Source organism: Triticum aestivum, chromosome 7D (assembly GCF_018294505.1).
Source record: "Triticum aestivum cultivar Chinese Spring chromosome 7D, IWGSC CS RefSeq v2.1, whole genome shotgun sequence".
Classification (NCBI taxonomy): domain Eukaryota; kingdom Viridiplantae; phylum Streptophyta; class Magnoliopsida; order Poales; family Poaceae; genus Triticum; species Triticum aestivum.
The window spans coordinates 537,042,013-537,054,563 of NC_057814.1; positions in this window are offsets into that span (position 1 = coordinate 537,042,013).

The following is a 12,551-nucleotide window of genomic DNA, read 5'->3' on the forward strand; positions in this document are numbered from 1 at the left end:
TGCTGGGTGTGCGTGAGTGCGTCCTTCTGTGCATGTTGCCGCGCAGTGGTGAATTGTGCGCGAGTGTGTCCTTCACGCGGAAGAAGTGTGTCCTCAATGCGCCCTCAATTTACTAGCGTGCGGGGTGCTACCCCGAGTGGTTTCAACTTTGTTTACTTCACCGCGTGTCAGATGGGCCCCTAGCTTACTTATTTTCACCCACTGCCAGATGGGCCAACACACGAAGATACAGAACAGGAGCTGACAAGGCAGCATGTGGACTGGTTGACCGGTCAACTAAACAATATACGGATCTATACGCTGACACAGTGAGCCTATAATACGTCGGTATAGAGTGTTCGAGTGAGAGGGGAGGCCCGTGAGAGATATCAGAGAGAGAGAGAGAAAGAGCTACTCCCTCCGTTCGATAATGTAGTTCCAACATTTTTTTAAAAGTCAAACTTTTGTAACTTTGACCAAGTTTATAAAGAAATTACTTATATCTACAATACCAAAGATAAATGATAGTATGAAGTAAGTACATGTTGTGATGAATCTAATGATCGTTCCAGATGTAAATGTTTTTCTCCACATATACCTGGTCAAACTTTTTTGAGGTTTGACTTTTCAAAACATCCATATGCTTATGGACGTGAGAGAGTCCCTAACTAGAGGGAGAGAGATTGAAATAGAAAGAGTGAGTGAAAAAAGTGTGTGTGCATGTGTGAAAGAGACATGGACAACACTCGATAAAAGTCGAGAAAAAATGTGTGTGTCTTATGCAAACATATCACACATGCATCTTCGACAACGGAAGCAAGGTGAGGAGATAGTGTGTGGTTGTTTGAAACCGAGAGAGCAAGACCCCTAGCACGTGGCCAAGAGGGGTCTGACAAACAAGGGAGAGAGGTCGAGAGAGACGTACGGAGAAAATGCAGACATGGGGAGGAGAGAGTGTATGTTTGTCACAGAGAGATCCCCTGGAGATCGTGATGGGACTACATGGGTGTGAGATCGAGTGACAAGGTGTGTGCACGATAGAAGATACCCCGAGAGATATCGAGATAGACGTATGGATGGAAGGAGACAATACATGTGTTCTTGATGGCTAGTGAGAGATAATCATACTTAGGGGGTAGTGCTTGCGCCTATGATGGAGTGAGGGATTATGGTACTTATTAGGGGGGTGTGTGTCACATATAGAGAGCACAAGGGCGGAGAGTGTTGGATGGGTCTATATGTATAGCGCGAGCGAGACATGTGTATGTGTGAACCAGGGAGATATAAAGTTTGAGAGAGATTGAGGAGCCCCGATAAGGCTGAGTGGTGCGTCAGATAGCTGAGAGGGGGAAAGAGATATTCCATCCGCTCGATAATGCAGTGCATGTAAATTTTTTAGAAGTCAAACTTTGGAAACTTTGATCAGGTTTACGCAAATGTTATTTATATCTACAATACCAAAGATACATCATACGAAACTACATCTCATGGTGAATCTAATGGTATATGTTTGTCGTTCTAGATGTAATTATTTTTCTCCACGTACATGGTCAAACTTTGTGATGTTTGACTTTTCAATAAATCAATATGTTATGGACCGAGGAGAGTGCCTAGTCGAGAGAGATCAAGTGCGTGTGAAGGAGAATGAGTAAGTGTGCAAAAAGAGTATGGGTGTGAAAGAGAAAGTGACAACAAACGATAAATTAGAGAGAGTGTGTGTTTTTTTGTTTCTTAGGCAAACATCTCACGCATGCATCTCCGAGATAGAAAAGCGAGGCGAGGAGATACACGAAGATAGCTAGTGTGTGATTGTTTGCAACGGAGAGAGACACCCCTATAGCACATGTCCAATAGAGGTCTGGCCAACAAGGAACAAAGGTCGAGAGGGACACATGGAGAACATGGACGCATGGGGAGGGCGAGAGGGTATGTTTGTGATAGAGAGATCCCCTCGAGATCGTGAGGGGACTATATGGGTGGGAGATCGAGGGAGGTGCGTGTGCGATAGAAAGATGCCCTGAGAGAAATCGAGATAGACCATGCACATCTTTGTGATGGAGACTAAGATTAGCTAGTCATATACATATAGGGGGACTGCATGTGCCTACAATTGAGTGAGAGACCATCATACTTGGCTAGCTAGGCATGAGATTGTGTGTGTGTGCGTGTGAGATGGAGAGAGAACGAGGGAGAGAGATAGAGTTCTAGATGGGCCTATCGAGTGCGAGTGAGATATGCGTGTGTATGTGTGACCCAGGTAGATGAAGAGTTTGAGAGAGAGGGGAGAGCTCCGAGACGACAGAGTGGTGCGTCAGAGAGTTACGGGCAACGAGCCAAGGAATTTGTGTGCGTACGATGACTGCACCCAAGATATCTAGCTTGGACTAGAGAATCATACATACTGTGCGAGAGAGACCTATAGATGGAGTATATATGCATGCGAACTAGAAAGACCCCCCCCCACACACACACAAAGAGAGAGAGAGAGAGATGGAGAAAAAGCGAGAGGGACCAACAAGGTTTGTGTGTTGGATGCGTGCGACAGAATTGAATATTGTCGGCGAGAGAGAGAGAGAGAGAGAGAGAGAGAGAGAGAGAGAGAGAGCTGGAGTCCGGGAGAGGGGGAGGTCGCATTTTATGCATCAAAGACTGATATAAACCATGTTTTGATATAAACTTGCATTCAAATATTTAAATTGGAGAACATGTTGTCTGCAATCCACACATGAACGGATATATGCGTATATCAAACAAGTTCATTAATTTGACTTTCAACATGTTCATGGAGTATTATAATACTGTACAACATGCTACTCGATTGAGGTGTTCAATTTTGGATTTAGTTCACTATTTTGACCTAGTGAACGAGCTATTTCATTGAATCGAGATATTTCATTTTGGGTTTGATTCCCGTTTTTGAGTGGGTCAACTATTTGGCATATATAGTAAATCGCTAGAAACGAGCATGTAAAAACACATTACTCCCGAGCATCATCTCTCCATCTGAAAAAGAAGTGGCAAGCTAATATTTCAAAATTTGATTCGAATCGACTTGGTAAGGTAGACGTGGATGCTCGTTCTCCCAAATTTTGAACGAACTGTTAAACATCCTCTGGTCGGTGGAATTCGCCCGAGCAAATAAATGGGAGACGTGAAATTACCGTCCTATGTGGGACACGCATTAATTGGCCCGTTGTACATCGAGGGTAGGTTCGTAACTTCATCCAAGCGCGCCTTCTCCTCGGCCGAAATGACATGTGCCAAATAATTCATAAACCATGGTCGGCAAAACACCCTCTCCTCGCTCGAAATAGCTCACGCCCACTATTTCAAAACACGCTCTCCTCGCCCGAAATCGCTCGCGCCCAATATATATCAAAACACGCCCACCTCGCCCGAAATCGCTCCCGCCCACTATTTGGGGAGAAGCAAAGTTACTCTACTATCCCTGACCCTCAGTACACAGACCCAAGCCGAGAAGCCTAAGGGCATGGGTAGAACTGTAACTCCCCCTCACATTTCAGAGAAATGCGTCCGTAAAACATGGTTCCACTCCCCTCCCAATCCCCCCCATTCATACCTCGTGGGCGCCAAATCACCTTCTCCCCGAAAGCTCCCTTCTCCCGAGCCGCGAAACCTCAGCCCCTCCTCCATGGCGCCCCCCACCGCACCAATTTCACAGTCGCCCTCCTCCCTAATGCCGGAGACGTTGTCCATTTGCCATCGTGCACTGGGTCGTGTGCCTCTTACTCCGTGCTGCTGGAGCTGCCTCGACGACGGCCGCGTGAACCGTACCAGAGCCGATTCACCCCCGCCATTGTTCACGGCGCCGGAGCGGCTCCAACTTCGGATCCGTCCAGAGTCCCGGCGCTGCTTCCCCGTAGCCGTCGACCGTCGCGACATCGCTGTTTCCCAGCCGCTGGTCGCCACCGCAACCGCGCCGGCCTCACCGACTCGGCAGCTGGACCTGCCTACTTCACCATGCCGCCAGATAGGTCGCACCCTCATCTCAAATCACTTTATTTAGGCGTCAGTTGTTTGAATTTTTAATCTGGGCCAATTGATTCCCAATGGGAAGCAGCACCCCTCGAGGCGGCGGAGCTCCTAGGCTGTGGGTTGGCTGGTGTCTAACGTAAGGGTGCAGGGCCGCAAGTTCGTCGCGGAAGCAGCGCTTAGATGGCTATCTTAGAGTTGCATGGTTTGAAGGTACTGCCGCCGCCGGATCTGGATGACAGGGAGTCTTTGTGGATTGGCCCGGGGGAGGCGCAACCACGGCAGTGCGATGGGGCGGGGAGCGGGCTTTTGGCCGGGGCCACAGACGACGGAGGCAGGCTGCTCTGCCGTTGGTCGCTGGCTCTTCGGTGAAGATTCCCAACAGTGTCAGCCGGGAGGCACAAGATGGCCATCAAGCCATCCGGCGTAGATCGGACAGTACCAAAATAAAATAAAATCGTGTGACCCCAATTTAGTCTTCAGTCAACAGACGTGTGACCACTCTCGTACCTTGTTGTTGATCTCTTAGTGTATTTCTTCAGATCAAAGAGATGTGTCGTTCTTAACATTATGCGTTATCTGCATCTTCAGCCACACCGTCTTCCGACTCACCGCAGCTGCTCCAACAAGGGAAGCATACACCAGAAGGGAGCTATAGTCCCCGCTCAACAGTTCCCTGCATCGAATGCGCGTGCCCGACATGGAAAGCCACAACAACTGCAAGGCCATTGACAAGTCAGCACATGATGCTCACTCCTATGGATGGCGGCCAAATAGGTTGTATCTTACTTGTGTGCAACATTTATGGCTTTGTTATTCATCTAAGCATGGAAAATAGATTATCACATTTCACTGTATATTCATGCTGATCTCTTACGGGTCTTGTTCAGGAGTTAACGCTGTTCCATAGTTCAGCTAAGATACTTGTTCTTTAGGTAACGTTGTTCCATAGTTATCATCCATCAGCCAATGCTATCCCACAGGCTGGTGATTATATATTTATACCACTTCTAGTATTACCTATGTTGTTCTTTAATACTTTTGTGTGCCATCTAGTTAATCTCGAGTACAAACGATACATATTCTGTAGCTTTCATCTGTGTTCTCCCTTTAGTTTTTGAGACCTATTGCTGCTAGTTAACCCCAGTCCTACTATTTATGTCGTCTCCTACAGGCACTCATTACATAAATCTAACTACTCACTACTAGGGAAAACCCTAGTAGTAGCGAGGGTTTAATGCCCACTAGTAGCGCGTGCTGCCGCGCTACTAATAAGGCGCTACAGCTATTACTTAGCAGTAGCGCGTGCGACACGTGCTACTGCTAAGACACATAGCGGCAGCGCTTGTTCTACCCCGCGCTGCTGCTAATCTAGCTAGTTCCAGCGCGTTTACTATCCATCGCTACTAGTATTCTTTTTTTAGTGTATTTATATGCCGTTATACAAATTTTGGTACAATACCAATTATGAGGTATATAACATTATGTCCATAACAGTGTGTCAAATGAAGGTGGATTAGGTTCAAGTGGAGGCAATATGTAGTGCATGTCAAAAGTATACTACTAATCCAAACTAGATCTAGTTTGGACTAGTAGTACTTTCGATGTGCACCACATGTTGCCTCCACTTGAATCTAATCCGCCAGCACAAGCTATTTAATCATCATCATAGTCATTACCACCAACAGTATTTATTTAATCACCATAGTCATAGTGTAGCACATAATCATCTTCAAACTCATTCTAGCTAGCTAATCACCACCAACACTAGATGCGGTAGCTATCTAATCACCACTAACACTAGCTAATAATAATCATCATAGTCATTACCACCAACACTAGCTATTTAATCATCATAGTCATAGTGTAGCACATCATCATCTTCGAACTCATTTCTAACTAGCTAATCACTCCTGCTGCTCTCTCTCAGGTAAAATAACATAAAACATGTGTAGCTCTCCTCCTTCATCAAGTTGGAGCATGCAGATGAATCTGTCTCCTAATTGTGGGCTGCGCTTCTGCTTGCTTCCCCCTATTACTTGTCTGCGATCGTTCACAATTTTGGTCCAGTCTTTCACTATTAAGCATTCGTCGCTTTTAGAAATCCTGAATGCACTTAAGTGCTCTGTAAGATATCTTGGCCGCAAGCTAACAATACTCATGGTACCTGTAGTCTCGATCCCATAAGGCACAACATTCATCGGGAGTCCCTGTTGAAGAACATCGTATGGTAACATACGTAGCAATGAAGTTTAGCTTACAAAATAATGTATGGAAAAGATGCACTGAGGACAAATAGTAAAAATCTTACCATCCTTCCTAAATAGATGTGACCGTGGTTCATTACGAACACTATTGGTCGCAGTTTTCAGTACTAACATTTCTAAATGCAGGAAGAAAATTTGTCTTGACAGTATCAAGATCCTCAAGCCATGAAACATAATGACTTAGCTCCTCGCAGTTTAGTTCAGCCCCGGGACAGTAGTAGGTCCTGTCTACCAAGCGCTGGACATGTTTGCTTGAACGGAAATAAGCTGACAATAGAAATTAGTTGTCAACTATTTTTAAATAAACAATTTCAAAGACATAAATATGGTTGAGAAACTCACATGATGGTATAACTGGAGGCGTCTGCACATCGACCCAGATGTCGGTATTACCTTCAATATCATCTTCCGGACGAATATCAAAGGTGATAACCATATTAGGCTCAAATGCATAAGTCTTGCATAGTGCTCGCCATGTTTTGCATCCAAAATAGGTGTAGTCGTCTGCGTTGTATAATTTTGCGTGGAAAATATAACCATGCACGGTCTTCAAGTAAACTTTCTTTACCTCCATAGTATGACTGAAACCTATCTTATCCAATACAAAAACTCTTGCATGGCAGGGGATACGCTAGTAGAATAGTAAAAAAATTAAATTATAAGTTGAAGCAAATGAAGCAGATGTCATGCTTAATTACGAAAAAAGACTTCTCGTTGTGACTTACTGTATCCACTTCGAAGTTCTCGTCCAGCTTGATGCTGAAGCGCCTATCATCATCTAGGAAGATTCCGTCACACAGGCCGCGCTCGTCTTCGCAGTATTTGCAAATACCGAAATCCTTTTCGTCGTCAGACATTTCCTATGTTCATAGTTGGAACATTAATTGAAAATCGATCGAAGACAACTACCAAGATACTCAACACACAAATCCGGGCCACTCGATATTTCCTACTAGTCATGCCAAAATTCACGGAAAAATCCGGCATGACCTTTGCTAAAATAGGACATATCGAGCGCCTGAAATTTGCCGGAACGGAAATGAATCAACACTCCGGCAAAACATAGGCCACTCGGAGGTGTAACCTGCAAACATGACCGGCCACTTGGGCAAGCACATATCCTATTTGAGCAACACAAGATATACATTTCAAATATCTTATAGGACTCAAATTAGCATGCATTCAATAAGCAAAAGTAAATCATCTCATGCGTCCGTACATCGTCGAATATTATCACTAATACATCCCTAATAGTATCATACATATAACATCACTAATACAACTAAAACCCTAGCGCACGACGGGTATCGGCGCGGGCGGTGGACACCCACAGAGAAGGAACCATCAGAGGATCATAGCTCCAATGAGATCCCTGGAGAAGCTGCCAGGTATTGGAGAACCTGTGCTCCAACGCAAACAAGTAGCGACAGACGTGCGCGTCCTCCTCACTGACACGGTGACGCACCACCTCTGCGAGGTCCTCGAGCCTCTGGACCATCACTGGCCCATGCGACCGCCACCAAAGAAGGTTCGGGTCAACGACAGGCTGGCTCCTCACCAACCTGCCCCCGGTAGGTAGCGCCTCCCAGTACCACCCCGGCGGAGCCCAGTCCCGGAGATGGCCCATCTGGTGACGCAGGTGTCCTCCGCCGACTCGACGACGAGGATGCGGGATAGGCATCGTCGACGTCGATGCGGGAACTGCTATAAATAAAAATAAACTTACTATAAATAAAATTACTATAAATAAAAATTAGTACCTAGTTCTTACTAACTAATTAGTACCTAGGAACTACTGCCCTAATTACCATCTAATTTGATGAACCTAGGGGTGGAAAATGGTAGCGGATAATCCGAAATATCCGATATTCGTATTCGATCGGATATTCCAATTATCCAACTTAAAAGTCAAATAAGTGGTCAAATTTTACTCGTTTTACGATTAATCTTAGAAATTATTATGCATTACAATAGTATTTATTCATAAACCTATTTATCACAAGTTGAATACTTCATGTCACATAGCTATTGACTAATACACTTAAGCAATATGAGAATGGAATTCGCATTCGTATCAAGAAAACATCCGAGCCGCATCCGTATCCTTTCCACCCCTAGATGAACCCTAACTAATTTGACCACTATCCGATCCGCATCCGATTTCTTTCCACCCCTAGATGAACCCTAACTAATTTGATGCAATTAATATTTGAAGAACCTAGGCAGAGGTAGGGGAGGGGGAGGAGCAGGCGTGCTCACCTCGGGTGCACGGCGACGGAGGGGCAGGCGGCGTCGAGGTCAGGGTCAGGGCTCGGGCGCGCGGTGGAGGGCGGCGTCGAGGTCGGGGTCGGGGGCGGGGTCGGGGCGGTGTCGAATCCGGGGTCGGGGGCGGCGTCCAGGGTGTGCGGAGAGCGACGAGAGAGCGCGCGGCGGCCCACGGGCGACAGCGGCGGCGACAGCGTGGAGGGAGTTGGGATTTGGGGGAAGTGGTCGTGGGGAGAACGAACCACGCGGTTAAGTCAAAAGTAGCAGTAGCGCGTTCCAGGAAGTGCGCTACTACTAAGCTAGCTACAGCGTGTTTCTCCATATGCGCTACTGCTATTCCTTTCTCTTTTTTCCCCTTTTTCATTTATTTTTCTTTACATTTTATTTTTTTTATTTCACCTTTTTCTATTTCTTTCATATTCATTTACTTTCTATTTGTTTTTCATTTTATTTTATTTCCTATACCAGTAGCGCTTGTCAGCGTAAACGCATTGCTACAAAGATAGTAGCGGTAGCGCGGTTCGACGTAGATTGCTACTACTATGTGTAGCCTATCGGCTAAGCCGTGGGAATTTTAGTAGTAGCGCTTTTATCTTCTGGCGCGCTACTGCTACAACTGTATTTGTAGCACCGTTTACATCAGCGAGGCTACTGCTACTTAGCACCAGCGTGCTTTTTTAACATGCGCTACTGCTAAAGTTCTATGTATAAGGTTTTCCCTAGTAGTGACTAGTTGTCTTCCATGCATGTCAGATATAATTGCACACACTGATATATCCACAAGAACCTCACGGAGCAATGTAAAGGCCAATAAACTTGATGTCAATGATACCCAATATGATGGAACATGTAAAGGCAGTTCTTCAGAAGACTTGTAGAAAGATGTTGAATCCTCTTCACCCCACAAGGTCCTTGCTCTAACTTGGCCCGTGATATCGGTACAACATGGATATAATGTCCTGGAGTGTATCTAGTCGGTTGCAATGCCATGTGCTTAGCATGCTGATCATGCATGTAAATATGTCATGCATTCCTGTTTTTCAGTACCTATTCCATTCATGATAACATGTTTTCAAATTCAAGTACTGTCATTCTACTCTATCGCAATGCCATCTGCTTAATTTGGACATCATGCTTCTGAATATCTTATGCATTTTTATTCATCAGTATGTACTTCATCTGTCTACCATACCATGTTTTTTTACATTGAAGTGATGTTCTAGTGCTCTGTTGCAATGCCATCTTAGTTTCCCAATCATACACGTGTATGTTGCCTTAGTTTTTTCTGTACGTATTCCGCTAGCATATAGTTTTACATTCAACTAGTGTTTTTTTTACTGTGTATCCCTAGCTCTTACACCATACTCCCTCCGTCTGGATTACATGTTGCCGAAATGGAAAAAAAAGGATGTATCTAGAACTGAAATACGCCTAGACCCATCCATTTTTTTACGGGTGGAGGGAATACATGTCAATATGTCATGCCTTTATATTCTTCAGTACCTATTCCATCTCTCTGTTGTAGCATGTTTTATAATTGAAGCACCATTCTTCTATACAAGGCATGCAAGGGGAAGCGACTATGTTAGAATCTGAAGGGTTACAAACCAGGTCTTTGCAAAAGATCCAAACGCCAGGAGATAATAAACCAACTCCAGTTTTTATAGATACTGCTCTAGCACAGAGAAACCCAACTCCTACTGATAATAAGCAGATTCCAGTGGCCAAAGAACTAGTCCGCTCCAGTCCAGCAAAAATATGTCAACTCCATTCTAAGAAGCATGTGCGTATCCTTGCATCATGAAATTTATAGCATGCTGATCATATTTTCTACATGTTTCTTACCCATCTCTCTTTTAGAAAATAAGCTTAACAGATAGAAGAATTTCGGCACTGGTATCGTCTGTGAGGAAAGATTCTTGCAGGAATTCTCTATGCTCCAATGCAGATGTAAGTACCTGTTGTATATCACTATATTTTACATCAGCATGTATTTTGTTAATCGGTGTGAATCCAACCTTTATCTGATCTAAACTTAGTTGTAGCAAAATGTATGATTAAAGGCCACAATGTTGATTTTTGTAAGGAAAACTGCTTGGTAGTTTTGCATCCTGAGATGCATGAGTGTACTATCTCATATTAGTGGGTTTGATTACTTTGGTTCTGCAGTTGGTTTTTAGTGTTTTTTTTACTGTGTTGTCTTGTCGTATCCCTAGCTCTTACATCATACTCCCTCTGTCCGGATTACATGTCGCAAAAATGGATAAAACTGGATGTATCTAGAACTGAAATACGCCTAGACCCATCCATTTATTTCCGGATGGAGGGAATACATGTCAATATGTCATGCCTTTCTATTCTTCAGTACCTATTCCATCTCTCTGTTGTAGCATGTTTTATAATTGAAGCACCATTCTTCTATATAAGGCATGCAAGGGGAAGACGGCTATGTTAGAATCTGAAGGGTTACAAACCAGGTCTTTGCAAAAGATCCAAACGCCAGGAGATAATAAACCAACTCCATTTTTCATAGATACTGCTCCAGCACAGAGAAACCCAACTCCCACTGATAATAAGCAGATTCTAGTGGCCAAAGAACTAGTCCGCTCCAGTCCAGCAAAAGAATGTCAACTCCATTCTAAGAAGCGTGTGCGTATCCTTGCATCATGAAATTTTATAGCATTCTGATCATATTTTCTACATGTTTCTTACCCATCTCTCTTTTAGAAAATAAGGTTAAATGATAGAAGACTTCCTTCATTGGGATTGTATTTGAGGAAAATATCTTGCGGGAATTCTCTGTGGTCCAATGCTGATGTAAGTACCTATTGTATATCACTATATTTTTTACATCAGCATGTATTTTGTTAATCAGCGTGAATCCTACCTTTATCTGATCTAAAATTAGTTGTAGCAAAATGTTAAAGGCGCCAATGTTGATTTTTGTAAAGAAAACTGCCTGGTAGTTTTGCATACTGAGCTGCATGAGTGTACTATCTCATATCATGCACATTACTGAATTGTAGTCCTACTCTGGTTGCCCATTCATTCATTGTGTCAATGTTGCTTTCGTATTACCTTACCTGGCTGATGATAGTTGTGCCATATTGTGTTAATTTGGTGTTGGCTAGTTGCCCAAACGTTCGTTGTGCCAATGTTGCTTTCCTATTATCTGACTTGGCCAATGATAGCAATGCTAGTGTCTTAATTTGGTGCAGGCTGCTGAAGATAAGAAGACAAACTCTGAAAACAGCAAGGCAACCCCATTGTTTCTTTCCAATAAATCTAGGCCAGGTAATATGCCAATAACTCATGATTAATCTGTTTGGTTCCCCTCCTAATTTATGTTATGATGCAGTGGTCGAGACACTCTCCACTATCAATAATACAAGCCTGCCAAAATCGCCATCTGAATATGTTCAGTATCCTCTGTCTCGAATGCAACGGAAAAAATGTATGCTTGTGAACCAATTAATGGCTGAAGGAATGATGCAAATGGTGGAGGAATCAGAGGTGCAGAGTCATGCGACACAACAACTGATCAATGTTTTGAGAGACAGTAGCAAAGTAGCAAGAACTTGCCCACATGCTTATGGGCGTCATCCGTGCTGAGATTGCAGATTGTGACGTTGTGGATCGTTAGGTTCTGTTCATTTATTTGCACTGGCATCAATCTTTGATTGCCCAGTGGATGTAATTTCCTGTAATATATGTTGGATGTGCAACGTTTTTCCCTGTATGTCGTACCTTTGCTTGATCGGTTTTGGTCCTGTGCATAATTGCTCGTCGTAATGTGCTCAAATTATCTAATTTGGCCTAAAGACATGTACGAACTTTAGTGGGCCCATTAAGTTAATGGGCCGTTACCAGGCCGAAAGTTAATGGTCGGCCCTCTTAACTCCCGGGTCGTTAACAGGCCGACATCGAAGCGGGCAACAGGTGGGCCCAATTGATTTCATGGGCCGTTAACAGGCCGTTACTAAGTTCGGGCTACATATGGCCCAACTATACTGTGGGCCTTTAGCAGGCCGAAAGAGATAGCGGGCA